A 19,777-nucleotide genomic window follows, 5' to 3' on the forward strand; every position below is an offset into this window, starting at 1 on the left:
GATCTCACTGCTCGCCCAGCGCAAACCCAGCCATGATCCTCTCCTGGTCAACATTCGGGATCCGGAGCAGGAATTTTTTGTGAGAATCCTAGAAAATAATAATAATATTAATAACAATCCTTGCATTTGACACGGTGCCTTATCACGTCTTCGAGACATCTCACAGCGCTTCACCTGATACACTGTAAAGTGGAGTGACTGTGTGTTTTGTGGGCGAAACGCGGCAGCCGATTGCGCACAGCAGTGGATTGAGTGACTAATTTATCATAGAATTTTTAAGGGATTATTACCCCTGTGTCCACCAACTAACACCCGGATTAGCAGTGGCGTGTGGGGTAAGGAGACTTTCCTGCCCGGGAATCGAACCCGGGTTCTCTCGCTCTAACCTCTGAGCTACAGGGCCCCAAAAGGTTCAAAAAATTATTTTCGTTAAAATTTAAGACGGTCGAAGGCAGTGGGTGACATGTCTGAGGCCACTTAACCATAGAGGGCGTCATAAGTCAAGCCTGAGCCCCTCCGCAACTGGCTGCCACACACTAGCGCAACACCTGAATAGGAACGATACAGAGCACACCCAAGCCTTGGCTCTTGCCAACCTGAGCCTAATACTCTCTGGAATTAAGTAAACAGGATTTGTCCCTCCAGGGAGAGAGAAAGAGAGAGAGAGGAAAGAGAGAGCGCATTCCATTCCAACTATCTATCTCTGGGATTTCCAGGTTTAGGAGGGATGCCTGGAGTTCTCAGTTGGGTTTGGAGACTCTTAAGCAACGGTGTCAGACACCCGGCTGACCACCCTCCCCTCCCCTACCCCCGCATAAATAGGACGCAGAGCAGGCAAACAGGTGTGTGTGTGTGTGGGTGAGTGGGGAGGAGAGTGTTAATCAGCGTATAGCCAACTTTAAACCTCACACTTGCCCATTGGGAGCAGGGTCTGGGCAAGCTTTCCCGCTGCTTGTCCAGCTAGGACCACCCTCCCTCCCCGTTGGTTAGGGTTTGGGCTGGCAGGGTTAACAGGAGCCGAGGGGGGAGAGTTTTTCCTGAGTGATTGCACCAGTTAGTTGGCTTTCTTAAGATCATTAAAGAGTCCAGAAGAATCCCAGCGTGCGCAAATTGTTTCTATTGAGCGCTGTTGAATTACCATTGACCTCAGAATGGCAAGGTATCTCGCTCGCTTGCAGATTTGAATGAATTAAAGCCGCCCCACCATCCCCTCGGTAAGCTGGCTGGCTGGCACCAGTTAAAACGTACAGCTTGAATGGCAAGTTCAACCTTATGAAGAGTGCCATTCAAATAGAGCAGGAGATTAGTTTCCACTCCATCAGCAGAGCTTTAAACTCAGGTTAGTCATAACATGTTCACAATGCAGGATGGGGGGTTGTGGGGGGGTGGGGAGAGGGGGGTATGGTGTCTGTGCTGGGGTTCGCTCCCCCACTGGAGCTCTCTACTCTAACCCCATTCCCTGCTCTCTCTCTCTCTCCCCATCGTGTCTGTGCTGGGGCTCGCTCCCCCATTGGAGCTCTCTACTCTAACCCCATTCCCTGCTCTCTCTCTCTCCCCATGGTGTCTGTGCTGGGGCTCACTCCCCCACTGGAGCTCTCTACTCTAACCCCATTCCCTACTCTCTCTCTGTCTCTCCCCATCGTATCTGTACTGGAGCTCTACTCCAATGCTATTCCATTGCCATGGATTGAGGGACTGACTTTATTTGGAGGATTGTCGGGCAGGACACCGGGAGAGAGAGAGAGAGAAACTCCCTTCTCTTTTCGAACACCGCCATGAGATCTTTAAAGTCCACCTGAACAGGGAGACGGGGAGTGAGGTTTAAGGTCTCCTCTGAAGGACGGTGTCTCCAACATATAACAACCCCCCTTCCAGCGCTGTATTGGAGCCTCAGCTTAGACTGTGTGACTCCAAGCCCTGACAGTGGGGGCTTGAACCCACAACAACCTCCGTCAGGCTGGCGCTAATCTTGTTGACCGAATGTTGCGAGGGAGCCTCAGACTAGGGGGGAATTCGGTGGCCCTCGTCGCACCCTCTACAGGAAACTGTGATTTAAGTCTCTGGAGAGACAGACAGACAGAGATGAAAAGGTGTCAAATTAAAGTAACGGAGGGGGGTCACTGCACAGACCGAGACGTGAGACAGCATTGCATCCTCGTGCTGTGTCCCGGTCGATAGTATAGAAGGGGAAAAAAAAATCAATCGCCAAAATATGGCGCTAATCAGCAGAAGCCGAGCTCTTTATTGAGCCGCGTGTGGGGTTTTACTGCCTTGATTTATGAGGGGGGAGGGGGGGGGTGTTCCTTCGCAGGTTTTTCTTGTGTCTCTCAGTTAATGAGCGGGTCCCCTGCGATGCCCGGCAACAGCCACGCGGTGTTCAGAAGTTCAGGGTGTCCGAACATCGCTGAGGATAACAGCGGCCTGAGCGCTCGCTGGGAGTAAGAGATACGTGCGACCGAGTTCATAACACTACTGCTATTACTAATAATAATCCTCGCATTTGGTACAGCGCCCGATCACGTCTTCGAGACGTCTCAAAGCGCTTCACGAGGATACACCGTAAAGTGCAGCGACTGTGTATTTTGTGGGCGAAACGCGGCAGCCGACTTGCACCCAGCAGCGTCCCCACAAACAGCCGTGGAGTGAGGGACCGACTGATTGTATTTTGCAGGGGGGGGGGTATTTTCGGCCAGGACACCCCGAGAGAGAGAGAGAGAGAGAGAGAGAGAAACTCCCTTCTCTTTTCGAACAGCGCCGCGGGACCTTTAATGTCCTCCTTCGTCTCCAAAGGAGACGAGAAGAGAGAGAGAGAGAGAGAGAGAGAGCGACTGAGCCAGGCTGACGCTTATCACTGTATTTGCTACGGTGCCTTGTCACTTCGGGGAAAATGCCTCGAAAGCCCTTCACGAGAATTTACTGTAAAGTGTAGTGACTGTATGAACCGTGAGCTCAAAAGTCCCCACGTTGAGCTTGAGCGCGAGAGACTGAGCCACGGACTGACACTCATTTTCCAGGAGATCGCAGGTTCCTTACGGCTGCCAATGACTGCAACGTACGGAGGCCGTTTTTATTGGTAGTCGCGCAGTTAACGCTCTACATAAAAGGGCATCGATTCCCATTGAAAATGAGCAATGACAGCTCGGGGAGTTAGGAGCCCCATCTTGTAGCGGACATCAACAACAGCACAAGTCAGGCAGATTTATAGCTCAATATCGCACTGTAACGCTGCGTGGAATCACAGAATATTTACAGTGCTGGTGCTCGCTCCCCCACTGGAGCTCTCTACTCTTAACCCCCCCTGTTCCCTGCTCTCTCTCTCTCTCTCTCTCTCTCTCTCTTTCCCCCCCATCGTCTCGTGTTGGTGCTCGCTCCCCCACTGCCCTGCCGATGAGCCGGGCCGGGCTGTGCTGTCATCAGCAATGAGTACCCTGGAATACTGCAGACCCTCCAGGGCTCAGGACGAGTGACCGGCACAGAGGGTGGATTTAATTACACTCCATTGCTAAACAATGGAATGTAATTAAATCCCATTTACCTCTCTCTCCCTCCCTCCCTCCCCCCACCCCATAGGAGGACAGAAGGATAATGATGTTTTCCACAAGGTGATTCTAAAGCTGGTTCCCTCGAGACAAACACAAGCCATAAAAGAACGTCTCAGGAATATAATCATGACAAGCAGAGTATAAAAAAAAGTAATTACTTTAACTTGCTCTAAGGTGCTAAACCAAATTCTCTGTCAAATCTAAATATGCACCAGCACGACACCGATCCACAAGATAAGTTGTGTAACTGAAGGAACATTTTTTTTTGTCAGCCAGGCGTCTGACACGCACGGAAACTCATCACCGCGATCAGCCGGGTGTCTGTCACCCGCAGTAATCCATCACCGTGATCAGCCGGGTGTCTGACACACACGGAAACCCGTCACCGTGACCAGGCGGGTGTCTGACACCCACGGAAACCCGTCACCGTGACCGGCCGGGTGTCTGATACCCACGGAAACCCATCACCGTGATCAGTCGGGTGTCTGACACACACGGAAACCCGTCACCGTGACCGGCCGGGTGTCTGACACACGCAGAAACACATGTCCCACAAACAGTCTCGGATTGAGTGACCGTATTTTTGGGGAAGTGGAATTATTATTATTATTCCCCCCCGGAAAAGCCATCTGCCAATCAACTAACAACCGGGTTCCTACTCACTGCTGGGTACACAGGCACGTGCGTGGGGAAAGGAAACTTGCCTAAGGTTTCGCCTTGCCCGGGAATCGAACCCGGGTCCTCTGGCTTGCGAGGCGAGAGCTCTAACCGCTGCGCTACAGGACTCCTTATATCCCAAGACAAAAAACACAAGAGTGTGAGGCTGAGAGCCTGAGAAATTCCAGGCTGGCATTCCCAGGTAGCTAAAGGCGACACTTTGAATGCAGATGTTTCACCGGGGTGCTTGGATAGTGATCAAGGAGCGTTTGCACAGCCTGAGCTATGTTTGCTTAAAGACAGCTTATTGCAGTGTTCAGTTGGGTTCCCAGGCAATCAGTCTCTCAGGAGAAGGATGTTGGTTCCTTTTGTTGCGGTCGGCAGCATTGTGCGGTGAGGCTGAATGGCTGATTCAGCCGAGATGGGTTGAGAGCGAACCCTGTCCCCAGTGAACTAGTTCTACAGAGGGTCGCGAGGCTCCAAACTTGTTGGTGAACTCTCCACTACAGGAGCCAAGAGACAGACTCCAGTGTTTGTGGCGGTGGGGCGGTGGGGGTTGGGGGGGTGTGGAGAGGGGAGAGGAGACGGGGATAGAACAGGGGTCAGTTACTCAGACACACAGCGAGGCATTTATACACAGTCCCTCCGCCGCACCAACACCACTGACAACAACTGGTGTTTATATTGTGCCCCCTCACACAGCGTAGCGCCCCAGAGCGCTTGACAGTGGCAGAGCCCACTCCCTTGGCCTCCTTCAAGGCTCGTCTCAAGACTCCCGGCTCGGGTGCAAATCCTTGACTGTCCAGCGCCTTGGGATGTCCTCCCGACCTGAAACTCCCTGTGTAATTCCCCCCGTGAAAAAAATGTGGTGACTCAATCCACGGCTGTTCGTGGGGGACGCTGCTGTGCGCAATTGGCTGCCGCGTTTCGCTCAGAAAGTACACAGTCACTACACTTTACAGTGTATCCTGTGAAGAGCTTTGAGACGTCTCGACGACGTGATGAGACGCTGTATCAAAGCCAAGGATTATTATTATTATTATTATTATCAGCGATGTCAATGGCAAGGCTGATCTCACACCGAGTGTTAAACTGGCTCCACCGCCGAGTCTTACCTTCCTTTCCCTCCTCCCCCCCCACTCCCTCCCCCCACCACCCGCCCCCCTCAGAGTGCAGCATGGCAGAAACAGATGGGCTTGTTTCTCCCCAGCAGTCACGGAGAGTGAGAGTGTAGCCCGCGAGCCATAGATGTCCTTCGGATGAGCTGCCCCATATATTTCAAAATCATTCCCAAGGACGTCCATCACTCCTCTCTGCCCACACCCCCCACCACCCCACACACATCCTCCCAGCGTCAGCCTGGCTCAGCCTTTTGCTCTCACACCTCGTCTCTAGGTCTGTGTCGGACGGTGGTGCGTTCAAGATTCAAGTAGAGTCCTGTAGCCTGGTTAGAGCGCTCGCCTCGCAAGCGAGAGGAACCGGGTTCAATTCCCGGGCGAAACCTTAGGAGGATCGCTTTCTGGGGGTAATAATCATTGTTTGGGGCGGACTGTAAAGATACCTTTCACAATAACAATAATCCTTGCATTTGATACGGCGCCTTATCACATCGTTGAGACATCGTTGAGACGTCTCACGGCGCTTCACAGGATATACTGTAAAGTGCAGTGACTGTATTTTGTGGGCGGAACGTGGCAGCCGATTGCGCACAGCAGTGTCCCCACAAACAGCCGTGGATTTTTTTTCTTTTGAAGGAATTATTACCTCCACCAATCGACACACAACCGGGTTCCTACTCACTGCGAGGCGCTCAGAGGCGCGCGTGGGAGTGTGCCAGTATCCCTACGGTTTCGAACCCAGGACCCCTCGCTTGCGATCGAGCTCTCTAACCAACGGGGCTCCTATTCTACCGACTGAGCTAAGCTGTCGGCGTTGCCGGGGGTCCATGGGTTAATGGAGCGCGCAGCTTTGCGCGCGGGATGTTGTGGTTTACACACGCGCCGCCTAAATCATTTGACTTTCTGCCCCGTTAATCCAGCAGCCACTTTGCTTTTATTGGTAGGTTATGCTCCGAGCTTTTCATAAATCCTGGGAGACTCATCCACAGCTTTCCATTTCCTGAAACATTAACATTTTGTTAGCCACCTGCTACCCACTTGGGACCCGCTTTATTTTACTGCCTGCAGCCTTGGCTCCGTCACTCATGTCCTCTCCTCTGGGTCAAAAGGTTGTGCTGGGGTTCAATTCCCCTCTCTCCCTCCCTCCCTCCCTCCCTCCCTCTCCGTGCCCTCTCTCGGATCAGGCGTCAAACCGGGTCTCTGCGTCTTCCGTCTATCTCCCTTTCCTGGCGCGTGGAGTCGGGTAAAGTCTCAAAGCGATTCGTGCGATTTTCAACAATAATAATAATATATAGCGCCGTATCATGTATCCGAGACGTCTCAAAGCCCTTCCCGGAATATACTGTAAAAGGGTAGTGACTGTGCGTTTTGTGGACGAAATGCGGCGAGCAATTTCGCAAGCACTTGGGTTAAGTGACCAAATTATTATTTCTTGAAGGGATTATTGCCCTCCGGAAAAGCGACCCAGAGAGAAACTAACCAACGGGTTCCTACTCACTGCTGAGTAAACGGAGGCGCGCGCGCGCGTGTGTGTGTGTGTGTGGAGTAACGAAACTCGCCCAATGTTTAGCTCTTCCTGGGAATCGAACCCGGGTCCTCTCGCTTGCGAGGCGAGGGCTCTAACCACTGAGCTACGGGACTGCCGGGATTTGCTGTGAAAGCGGAGTGACTGTGAATTTGTTTCACGCCCGTAAACTTACGCTCATACTGGAGAGAGGGATGGAAGGAGGTAGAGAGGGAGGGAAGATTGGGAGGTAGGGGGTTTGGAAGAATCCAGCGATAGAGAGTTGAGAGAGAGAGAAAAAATTTGTTGGCAACCCTCTGCGAGGGAACCAATAAAAAGGCCATTACAGAGGTGTTAGACTTTGATGTTGATGCAGTACATGTGCCAAAGGAGTGATGTCGTATATCTGAGCTGTCAGAAAGGAACAAGGTAGGCACGGCTCAGCGACAGCCTGAGAAACGATGGGGTTTCAGTGACAGAGAAACCAGGAGAGGAGCCCTGGCCACTGCAGCCAACGGCAAATATTAATAATAATCCTTGCATTTCATACAGCGCCTGATCACATCTTCGAGACGTGTCACAGCGCTTCACAGCATAGACTGTAAAGTAAATGGACTGTGTATTTTGTGGGCGAAACGCGGCAGCCAGTGTCGCACTGCGGAGTCCCCACAAACCGCCGTGGATTGAGCAATCAAAAATTATTATTTTTTTATTGCGAAGGGATTAGTACCCCTGGAAAAGCGATCCGCCAATCCCCTCACCACTGGGTTCCTACGTACTATTAGATCAACAGAGGCGTGTGGAGTAAGGAAACTTGCCTAAGGTTTGCCCTGACCGGGAATTAAACCCACTTGCCCGGCGAGGGCTCTAACCACTGAGCTACAGGACGATGGCGAGAGGGCAAGGAATTGGGGTTAGAGTACAGAGCCCCATTGGGGGGAAGGCGGGCGCCAGCACTGACACGATGGGCTGAATGGCCTCCTCATTTACTGCAGAAATTTCTCCGCCCGTCGTGGACCGAGCCCCGGTGCCTCCGCTCTCCACCGACTCCAGAATGCGATACGGAATGAAGGAATAACGCAGCAATGAACTGCGCTAATTGACCTGATTTGCATACGCAGATGAAGTTAATGAGGCGGACGGTGTGGACTCACCGTGCCGCTAAATAAGCTCATTTGTTTTCCCCGCTGAAGCTTTAAACAGCGTTACTAATTGCGTGTAAATGCCTCCCGTACCACACATGCACTCAGCAGCCCTCTCGCCCGCGCCATACGCTGTACAGCTGCATGGAGCGTGTTATTAAAGGGGAAGGTTACTGCAGCAATGCATACATCATCTTAAAGGGATGAGAGTGGCTGCCTGGATTGGTGCAGTTGGCAGCTTCAACAACAACAACAACAACTTGCACTTACACAGCCCACCCCCCCCCCCCCTCCACGCCGCCTTCTCGCACCCAGAGCGCTCGACAGTGGCGGGAGCATGAGGCTGAGCCTGGGGTGGGGGGGGAGGAGATGACCGTAGGCACTGGTCGAAGAGGAAGAGGGGGAAGGCAGGAGAGGGTGGGGGGGGGGGGGGGTGGCGAGACGGTGGGAGGGATAGAGGGAGAGTGTTCCACGGTTTATGGGCGTAGCGGCTGAAAGCGCGGCCACTCTTTGGGTCAGGAGGTTGTGGGTTCCATCCCCACGTCAGTGTCTCTGACCTCACAGTCCAGCAGTGCAGCGTAATGTAAGCGTAGTGACTGCGTATTTTGCGGGAGAGCGCAGCGCCGAAGGACGGCGTCTCCGACAAAGCTTTGAGACGCCTCGAGGGTGCGACACGGCGCCGGATCAAATGCAAGGATTATCATCGTTAACGTTAACGCCGCAGAGCATCACTGACAGCAAAGAAAATGACAAACGCTCGCTCAGAAGAAGAGTTAAACCGAGGGTCATTTTTTGGCGACGGGAGCCGTGAAGAGGGGGAGAGGCCAAACGCTTTCTCGGGAATCGTTTCCCACATCCCTCAACCCAGCGCGGAGAGAGCGAGAGAGAGAGAGAGAGAGGGAGAAAGAGGGAGAGAGAGGTGGGGGAGGGAAGGGGTGGGGGTAGGAGGGATGGGTGGGGGGTGGTAGAAGGGAGAGAAAAAAAGCAAGAACGAGTGAGAGTGCCAATCTCAAGAAAAGGAAGGAAGCTTGTTACAAGAGAGAGAGAGAGAGAGAGAGAGATAATGAAATAATTTGGCTCCGGGCTGGTTCTCAATGAAATGCTCCCACTCTATTTAAACGGTCCGTGTGAATAAGCTGTCAGTGTGTGAAGCAAATGTCACGCAGCTAATGGCTCGGTTGCAAAAGAAAAAAAAAATGAAGTTACCAGCCAAGATTCTCACCGACGCCCCCATTCTCCCTCCCACCAACCCCCACGCCGTCGCTCAAGGGGTGGGTCGGGGGGGGTGAGGTGGGGGTGGGGGGAGAGGGGAGAGGAAAGTGCTCGCTCTCCTCTAGAGGAGATGTTAAAACCTCTTCCCCCCCCCCCCCACCACCACCACCCTCATCTGCGCCCTGTACACCTGTGGATGTTCAAGATAATAATAATAATAATAATCCTTGCATTTGATATAGCGCTTTTCATGTCAGGAGGACATCCCAAAGATCCTTTAGGAGTCCTGGAGCTTAACGGTTAGAGCTCTCGCCTCGCAAGCCGGAGGACCCCGGGTTCGATTCCCGGGCAGGGCAAGACCTTAGGCAAGTTCCCATAGCCCCTTCCCTTACCCCCCCCAACACACACACACACACACGCCTCTGTTTACCAGCAGTGAGTAGGAACCTGGTCGTTGGCCCATTGGCAGATTGCTTTACAGGGGACAAAAACCCCTTCCCCAAAAATATATATATATATTTGGTCACTCAATCCACGACTGTTTGTGGGACGCTGCTGTGCTGCCGCTTTTCACCCCCAAAATATACAGTCACTCCACTTTACAGCATATCCTGCGAAGCGCTTTGAGACGTCTCAACAAAGTGATAAGGCGCCGTATCAAGATGCAAGGATTATTGTTATTATTATTGTTATTATCATCATCATAGATTATTCCCCGTGGCGCTATTCGGAAAAAGATTCGGGATTTTCTCTCTCCCATTCTCTTGGCCTTGACTTCGTGCGAGAGAAAAAAGCCGAAATGTGTTTTTCAACAATAAAAACCCACATTTTAAGAATTTATTTTTAATTTATTCGGCTCATGAAATATTTAATGCAAAGCAGCTAGTTTTCTCCCAAAATGTGAGCCGAGGTCACCAATCACCTCGAGGTAATTTAGAATTCGCCTAATGAGCAGCTGTGATAAAAGGGTTAAATCGTTCAGCTTGTGCTGTGTGAGCCATTGCTACTAAACCAATATGAAGGGTTGACTGAGAAGAGGTTTGTTTAATTATACATGGGCTTCATATTGGGGGGGGGGGGGGGGAAATATATATAATTGCTTGCAAATTGTGAGGAAATGAGGCATTGCAAAGCACCAAACTGGAAGTTTTTGCACGTGTTTTTATGATAATAATCATAATAAATTATCATAATGATTTTTTTTTTAAACATTGGATACCGCGCCAAAACATCTGACGGCAATTCTGCGCAACGAGCGGTCGAGCGCGGAGGCTGTGCGTTCCGCGGGCCGGTGCGGCAGCCATCTTGGCTGGCCGGCCAGGTCCCGCAAACAGCTGTGAGGCGCGCGAGAACGATGTTATCCGGAGCGTGGGGGTAAGTGCGGTTCTTTCCCGGTGTCCCGGCCGACAATCCCCCAGTTAAAGTCGTTCTCTCGCTCCGTGGCTGTTTGTGGGGGACGCTGCTGTGTACAAATTGGCTGCCGCGTTTCGCCCGCAAAATACACAGTCACTACACTTTACGTTGTCTAAGGCGAAACCTTAGATAAGTTTCCTTACTTCACACACACACACACACACACACACACGCGCGTGCCTCTGTTTACCAGCAGTAAATAGGGACCCGGTTGTTAGGCGATTGGCTGATCGCTTTCCGGGGGTAATAATCCTTTCAAAATAAAAGAAATTGGGTCAATCGATCCCCGACTGTTTGTGGGGTCGCTGCTGTGCGCAATTGGCTGCCGCGAAAAAAATACAGTCAATACAATGCACGCACAGACATCAACCACACAGACATGCACTACAAAATACCGCGCACAATACACATGACACATACATTTACATATATATATATATATATGTAAAACATGTGTGGCCACACACACACACACACACGACACCTCGAGACAAACAGACTGACAGAGGGATGTGTTGCGAAGCCTTTAATGTGCGCATGTTTAACAGCGGCTCAACTAAATCACACAGCGCTCCAGACACAAAGCCCAGGTTCTCGCTCACTGCCAAGTGCCTGATTTCTGTTTCCAAAGGGGGGGATGTCAATTAGAGGAATTCGCCGCAAATAAACAGAGCCCGTTCACAAAATCGTGTCAGAGATAAATGAAAGTCCCTGTGTGCCTGTCTCTCTCTCTCTCTCTCTCTTTATTTCTCTATCTCCTCTCTCTATCTATTTCTCTCGCTCTCTCTTTTCAAAGCATTCTGTTCTCTCCTTTGTTTTGAGCGGTGAGGGATGGTGAATGCATTGATAAGCGCTCCGAGACGCTGCCCTGTGGGAAGGACGCTCCCTACGTGCACGTTCTTGTTTTGCTGTTATGTCTAATAAAACTCCCCTGAATATATTCCAGCGATGATGATGGGGGGTGGTGATGATGGGTGGGGTGGGGGGGGGGGAGAGAGAGAGAGACGGGAGGGAAGGCAAAACCAAGTCAAAACTGCAGAAGGATTGATCCATCGTTTAATTATCGCCCCCCACACCCCACCCGAACCCCACCTTTAATTTGCGGTGTTTCTTAAAACAGGATTTTTGTGAATGAGGAATTCACGTGGCACAAACACAGGGAATGATAGGACCCTCTTCCAGATTCCTTACCAAGGAATTCCCAATTAAATGAACGGAAATCCGGGGTATTGTCAGCCAGGAGCAGAGAGAGAAAGAGAGAGAGAGAGAGCGAGAGAGAGGGGGAAACTCCCTTCTCTTTTTCCCCAACAGCGTCGCGGGATCTTTAACGTCCACCTGAACAGGGCACAGACGGGGAGTGAGGTTTAACGTCTCTTCCGAAGGACGGAGTCTCTGACAATGCAGAGCTCTTTCTCTCTCTCTCTCTCTCTCTCTCTCTTCCCCAGCGATGTGCTAGTACGTCAGCCCGGACATGGGGGTTCAAACCCCCAACCTTCTGAGCACCCAGAGGCGAGGGGCGCTGCCGACTGAGCCAGGCAGACGCGCAATCTGCCGCAGAAACGGTTAAAAAAATACGTCACCTCATTTGCTGCCTCTCCTCACTACCTATTTAAAGCTCATTTGCATAATATATCAGCCCTCTAAATTAATAGAGTGCAACTGATAATTAATCCATTACTTTAGTCCATTTAAGTTCAATAAATTCGGGAGCATTATTTTAGAATGGCTTCCGAATTTTGAATCAAATAATTAGAACAATCCCATTAAAGGCTTCTGAATTTTAATACTTAAATTCGCCATTAATTTCCGGATGGGTTCCCGATCAACCAGGAAAGGTTCTACGGGTGAATATTGGAACCCGTGACGTATTAAATATCACCTCAAGTCCGTGAAGAACCATTGCGATTTTCAGCTTGTCTCAATTGGTAGCATTTGGCTAAAATAATCTGTTTCAAAGCGCTTCACGGGACACGCTGTAAAGTGCAGTGACTGTGTATTTTGTGGGCGAAACGCGGCAGAGCCCCACAAACAGTCGTGGAGCGAGCGACCGATTTTATTCGGGGGATTGTTGGCCAGGACACCGCGAGAGAGAGAGAGAGAGAGAGAGAGAGAGAGAAACTCCCTTCTCTTTTCGAACAGGGCCGCGAGATCTTTAATGTCCATCTGGACAGACAAACAGGAGACGAGACTGGAGATAGCAGGATAACGTTATTGAGTGGGTAGGAATAACATTCCCCTCGCTAATATTTAATAATAATAATAATAAACGAATGAGAGCACATCCGCGAGACAGATACATGGGCCGAATAATACACACGATATTCTACGTGGTGAGCGTATCCTCTCTCGATTTGTCTTGCGTCGGCGACGGGCTCTGTTAGCAGGAAAGCTCACTCCATACGGTCACTGCGTTTGTTTCAGGGTCCGAAACCCACGTGACTATACAGAGCACGTGCGTTACAGAGGTCAGTGCTGGGCGCGACCGGTTTCGCCCACAAAAACACGCAGTCACTACACTGTACAGTACATCCTGCGAAGCGCTTTGAGACGTCGCGAGGTTGAGCCGTGGCGAGGAGCTGCCTCAAATGTACTAGGATTATTATTATTGCGTGTGATTATTTCCGAGGGCATTATAAAAGCCCCTGTGGGCATTTCTCACTGATGCAATAGTAATGGTAATTTGTCGGAACCCGTGAGTAAAAACGAGGTACACATCAAAACCGTGTTTCCTTTTGCAAACCCGCGGAAAAAAAAAAAAAAAATGACTGTATAAATAAATTGGACGAGCTTCCTGTGCAGGAGAGCGGATCCACTGCAGATTAATCCGGCTTCCTTTCCTTATATCTTGTGGGGACGCATTGCCAAGGTTAGGTGGGTAGCAGCGTTTTTTTTTAATAATAAAAATAAACACACAAGACGTGCACTCCTCTGCACAAAGCAACTGCGATCGAGGATCCAGGCCAATGCAATCGGAAGTCAAAGCTTCCTCCGAAACAGCCCTTTCTATTCGATTCCAATCCCCCCCCTCACCCCCAGTCTCTACCCCTCCTCTCCAGTTTCAACCATCCTTCCTTCCTTTACAACATTGGCATCAAAATGCACAGTCACTACACCTTACAGTTCAAGTTTTCACCCACAAAATGCAGTGACTCCACTTTACAGTGTCTCAATGACGTGATGAGGCGCTCTATCAAATACAAGGATTATTATTATTATGATTATATTTACTGTTATTAAAATCCCGTGAAGTGGTTTGAGGTGTTGACTTGACTTAAGTCGCTCCATTGAACGCAAGAACTGTTATGATCATAAATGTAATATTCCTCGCATTTAATACAGCAACGTTCGCATCGGGAGGACGTCTCACAGTGCTTCACAGGATTCATTCACTGTCAAGCGTAGTGACTGTGTGTTTTGTAGGCCAACATGGCAGAGAATTTGTGCGACGTCCCAAATATAATAAAATTCCAACCCACCATCAGCCCCAAACCCCAATGGCTGTTTAAACAACAAACAATGATCCTTGCATTTGATATAGTGCCCTTCATGTTGGGAGGATGTCCCAAAGTGCTTCACAAGATTTACTGTAAAGTGCAGTGACTGTGTGTTTTGTGGACGACATTGAAACAAGTGCGGGGAACGACGACGATACTTTGATCGTCAATTGGAGACTTTGACCCGAAAGCTCGTTTGAGAAAGAAAATGCTGTAGGTTTTGTGTTTCAGACCAAACTTTTTATGGCGTACAATTATCTTTCGCCCACAAAATATACAGTCACTGCACTTTACAGCGTATTCTGTGAAGCGCTTTGACACGTCACAAAGATGAGATAAGGCGCTAGAGAAGGGAGTTTCTCTCTCTCTCTCTCTCCTTCTCGGTGTCCTGGCCAATATTCCGACAGATAAAATTGGTCACTTGCTCCGCGTTTCGCCCACAAAATATACTTTACAGTCACTGCACTTTACGGCATATTCTGTGAAGCGCTTTGGAACGTCTTGACGATGTGATCGGGCGCTGCATCACATGCACGGATTATTTTATTGGTTACATAGCCTCATGTGTTTTTTTTTCCCTTCGATGAGCTCGGTTACTCCGCACTGAGTAGCGTTCCCAAGATTTTATCCGACACGGGGAAGGCTATACAAACACAAGGTTGCTGTAAGACTGCCGCCAAGCAGTTTATATATAACGTATACAGAGATATGCATTATATATAGATACATATATAAAATCACAGCTTAGTTTGTTCAACTTGTAAGGACTGACTAGTCACTGGGGGGCAGGGAATCCTCCCCCTCAGCTCCTGCAGCCAAAGCCCTAACTAACGGGGAGGGGGGTCCTCGCTGGACAAGCAGCGGGAAAGCTTGGCCAGACAGCGCTCTCAATGGCCGTGATATGTGTGGGTTTAGCTGGTTAGACTCCAGCAGTTACCCCAACGCACTCTCTGCCCCCCACCCCCACCCACCCCCCAAGCCTTGGCTCTCGCCAACCTGCGCCTAATACTCTCCGGAATTAGCGAAGCAGGATGCGTCCTTCCAGAAAGAGAGAGAGAGAGAGAGCGCGGGTTCCATTCCAACAATCTGTCTCTGGCATTGCCAGGTGTGGGATGGGATGCCTGGAATATTCTCAGTTTAGGTTCGGAGACTCTTAAGCAACGGTGACGGGTTTCCGAGCGTGTCAGACAACCCCCCCCCCCCCACCACCACCACCACCCCCACCCCCCGGCCGGGACAAACCCAAATACAATGATGTTATTTTGCCTTATAACAAACACTCTGATCCCGAATTCCCGCGCGATCGCCCCAGTTGTTACACAGGTTTGGGGAACAGAATTCCAATAACAAACCTCGCAGTTTGCTGGAGCGACCTGTCACGTCTTCCAGACGTCTCAAAACGCTTTGTGGCACATGGGGGTAAAGTGGGGCGACCGGTCGTGCCTATTGTGGTCGAAAACGCGGCAGGAAATTCGCGCACAGCAGCGTCCCACAAACAGTGGTGGACTGAGTGATTGTTATTATTGTTATTATTATTATTATTATTAATATTTTTTTTAAAAAAAAGGTCTCAAAGCCCTCAACACGGATGATTGGGAGGTGGGGCGGGCGATGGGGCGATGGGGAAAATGGGGAGCATGGAAAGGGTAACCAAATGCGGTGTCGGAAACACAGGACAGTTAAGGCAGGTTCACATACCACGGCTTGACACAGTGACACTGTTAACACTTCACACCATACGCAGCCCCCACCCCCCCCCCCCCTCCAACCCCCCCCCCCCCCATGCTGTTGCCTGCCTTAAATAGCTGTCTAACTTGCGGTTATCTTCGCGAATGCGAATGGAATAAAAGCACAATTTTTAAAAAAATTACCTCCCCCCCATCCCCATCTTTCTCTCTCTCTAACAGAACTCTGTCCAAACCCCCCCCCCTAAAAAACACACACACATACACACACACACATACCCACATCCACTCCAACACAGTCAATGTGAAATGAATCTTTGAAACTCCTTACCAGTGTCTCATTCTTCTGTCGCAGGGAGAGAAGAGATCATTAATAAAATTCAACTGAGTGTATATCTTTTATATATACATATATATAGAAAAATTATACATATATATATATATAAATTGTGTGTGTGTTTTTTTAAGCAAAATAAAAAGGTAGAGAGAGAGAGAGGGAGAGATGTGTTCAGATCTCACACACACACACACAATAGGATGTGAAATTAGGATGCATTTAAAATCCACCTTTCATTGACGAATTATTTCTCTCCAGGAATGAAGAGAAGAGAGGAGAGGAGAGAGAGAAATAGAGAGATAAGAGAGAGAGAGAGAGATAAGAGAGAGAGAGAGAGAGAAAGAGATCAACTCAGTATTTTTTTTTACCAGTGGGAGGGGAGGGGGGGGGGGGGGGGAGAGAGAGAAATAATTGTAATTATAATCACCAACTCGTCTCTAGGAATGAAGGAAGAGGGGATGAGAGAGAGAGAGACAGAGAGAAATAAATCAAGTCAGTTTTTTTATAGAGGGGGAGAGGAATTAATTGCATTGACAATCACCAACTCTCTGTCCATCCCCCCCACCCCCCCCCCCCACCCCCTCCACCCCATTTCCCCCCTTTTATTTTCTTTACTCACCTCAAACCCCAATGTCCAACAGAGAGAGAGAGAGAGAGAGAGGAGCGAAAGTCCTGAGCGATCAGAAGGGAAAGGCTGTTGAGTGCTTGAGATCAGCGCATGTTCTGGGTATTCGCTGTCCATTCGCTGTTGTTTCAGATCCACCCCGGGACGATGGTGCTTTTTTGGGGGGGGGGGGGGGAGTGGGGGGGTAATGCCAGGCTAAGGAGCTAAACAAGTGGTCCTCTGTACCCACCAAACCAGTCCTCTCCTCTCTCCTCTCCTCTCTCTATCTCTCCATCTCCCCCGTTCGTTTTATGGGATGGAGGAGATGATGGTTGGTTGGGTAGAGGAGGGGTGTAGGAGAGAGGGAGGGAGGAGAGAGAGAGAGAGAGAGAGGAGGGAGGGAGGGGGTGGAGAGGGAGAGAGATGTATAGAGGGAGGGAGGGAGGGAGGGAGGGGGTGGAGAGGGAGAGAGATGGATGGAGGGAGGGAGGGGGTGGAGAGGGAGAGAGATGGAGGGAGAGAGGGGGTGGAGAGGGAGAGAGATGGAGGGAGGGAGGGGGTGGAGAGGGAGAGAGATGGAGGGAGGGAGGGAGGAGGTGGAGAGGGAGAGAGATGGAGGGAGGGAGGAGGGAGGGGGTGGAGAGGAGAGAGATGGATGGAGGGAGGGAGGGAGGTGGAGAGGGAGAGAGATGGATGGAGGGAGGGAGGGAGGTGGAGAGGGAGAGAGATGGAGGGAGGGTGGGGGTGTAGAGGAAGAGAGGGGAGGAAAGGATGCTCTCTCCTCTCTCCTTCTCTCTCCCTCTCTCCACAGTTCCTGATCACAATAATCGATCAGGTTACCAGGGAAACGATGATACAAAAAGGACCGATAGAGAAGGAGAGAGGAGAGAGGAGGGAGGAAGAGAGCTGGAGAGCAGGGAGGGGGGGGACTGGTGGGTGGGGGTGGGGGGGGGGAGAGAGGGGATGGGTTGGGATCAAATCAAAAGTCCTCTCTTCCCACCTCTTTTGACCTCACTGGGAATGGAGACTGTGGAACCCATTGAGTTTTTAAGGGAACCTAAAAAAAAAGGTCTCCTAATCAGATCGATCGATAACTGATCGATAACTGATCGATAACTGGATCGATAATGGGTCAGCGCCCCAGGAGAGACAGAGACCGATGCAAACGCCATCGCCTGCGCCGTGTGTCCAGTGTCTATCTTTCTTGTCCAATTCCTTGCCCCAGCCCCCACCCCCCCCCACCCCCCCCAACACACACACCTTCAGTGTAGTAACTAACAGTACAGAGATACCAGCAAATACTAGCCCCCCCCCCCACCCCCCCACCCCCCTACACACACATAAACAGCCCGAATCTTCAGTGCAGCCACGAATCGCAGAGAGATATCAACAAATATTACACTCCCACCCCCACCCCCTCAAAAAAACTACACCAGCAACACTCATATAATTATTAATAATAATTTACAATTCATCCTTTCGGTTGCAAAGCATAAATCACCCACCGCCAAAGCCAACCCCCAAAACAAACTCCGGCTCCTCTTTTTTTTTGCTCATGGAGGGGTGGGTGTGTGTGTGAGGGGTTGGGGGTGAAAAGAGAAGGAAAAACGTCTCGAAATGTGGAGGGTTAACTACCTGTACCACTGCCGCGCCTCTCGTCTGCCAATATTCGCAAATAAGTAACGGTAATAATTTGGGTCTCTCAATCCACTGCCGCGTTTCGCCCACAAAACACACAGTCACTACACTCTACAGTGTATCCTGTGAAGGGCTTTGAGACGTCTCGAAGACGTGATCAGGCGCTGTGTCAAATGCGAGGGTTATTGTTCTTAGTATTATTTCCCGAGCCTGGGGAAGCGGGTAAGTATTTATGGCTGCCTTTCCCTTGCCTTGTTTTGTGCGCGAGTTGATTCTGTACAATGAAGATCTGGACTTGCTGGGGATTTAGATATAAAAAAAATATACATTTATATATATTTATACAGTTTTGCAAGCCTTATCTCGCTGTGTAACAGACGCAAACCCACACACACACAAAAGGCTTCTCTCCCCGGCAAAGATTCAAAATTAAGGCAAATTTCTGCCCGTGTCACCTGTTAAGATATTATTCCTCTCCTCCCTTCCCAGCCTTGGAATCTAATGACAGACTTGGGGGGCCGAGGCGGGGGGGGGGGGGGGGGGGGGGGGAGAGAAAAGAATTGCATATAAGCAAATTCGGCGGTTTGATGTTATTTGGCAGATTTGTGCTTACGCAGCAAAGCGACTGGAGAACAGAGTACAGCGTCGCTGGCTTTATTCTGTCTGGTAAACTGCTTACTACTGTGTAAGAGAGAGCAGCTCGCGCTCTGCTCCCTCTCTGTCTGTCTCTTTCTCTCCCCTCTACCCCCACCTCTTTGAAACCGCAACTACTGGTGAGTTCACTGGCAACAGGTGGCTGACTGAGGGTCTAAACCCCCTGTTGAGGGCTCCGAGACGCTGCCCATCTGAAGGGCGCTGTGTAATAACAATGGCCATCCCGGCATTTGACACAGCGCCTCATCACGTCTTCGAGACGTCTCAAAGCGCTTCACAGGGTACGCTGTAAAGTGAAGTGACTGGGTGTTTTGTGGGTGAAACGCGGCAGCCAATTACGCACAGCAGCGTCCCCCACAAACAGCTGTGGATTGAGGGGGGACCAGATTTTTTTGGGTTGGAGGGACTATTACTCCCCAGAAAGTGATCCGCCAATCGACTAACACCCGGATTTCTACTGACTGCTGGTAAACAGAGGCGTGTGTGTGTGTGTGAGGGGGAGTCAGGAAACTTGCCTAAGGTTTGGTCCCGCCCGGGAATCGAACCCGGGTCCTCTCGCTTGCGAGGCGAGGGCTCTAACCGCTGAGCTACAGGACTCCAGTTAAGATTATTCCCTCGGATTCAGGAAGGTGTGGAGCAACCCTCGTTTCTTTCTCTGATTTGAGTGATTTTTCTGCCTCGAATTGGACGATTTCCTCACTGATTAATTCATTTCTTGTCCGATTGTGGTTTGATTAATTTCCCGATTGATTGATTTGTCTCTCCTGATTGTTGTTT

The 19,777-nt window shown here is 50.4% G+C and overlaps 1 long non-coding RNA gene across 1 annotated transcript; it reads right to left on the minus strand.

Annotated features, from left to right (window-relative positions):
• Positions 1-39: 39 nt before the first annotated feature.
• On the minus strand, positions 40-16,865 carry LOC121849164. Its single transcript, XR_006085125.1, has 3 exons — positions 16,724-16,865; positions 16,099-16,113; positions 40-88 (listed from the first exon to the last, which is right to left on the minus strand). It is a non-coding gene; the product is annotated as an uncharacterized LOC121849164 (long non-coding RNA).
• Positions 16,866-19,777: the final 2,912 nt, after the last annotated feature.

The sequence above is a fragment of the Callorhinchus milii genome, unplaced genomic scaffold (assembly GCF_018977255.1).
Source record: "Callorhinchus milii isolate IMCB2004 unplaced genomic scaffold, IMCB_Cmil_1.0 Scaffold5, whole genome shotgun sequence".
NCBI lineage: Eukaryota > Metazoa > Chordata > Chondrichthyes > Chimaeriformes > Callorhinchidae > Callorhinchus > Callorhinchus milii.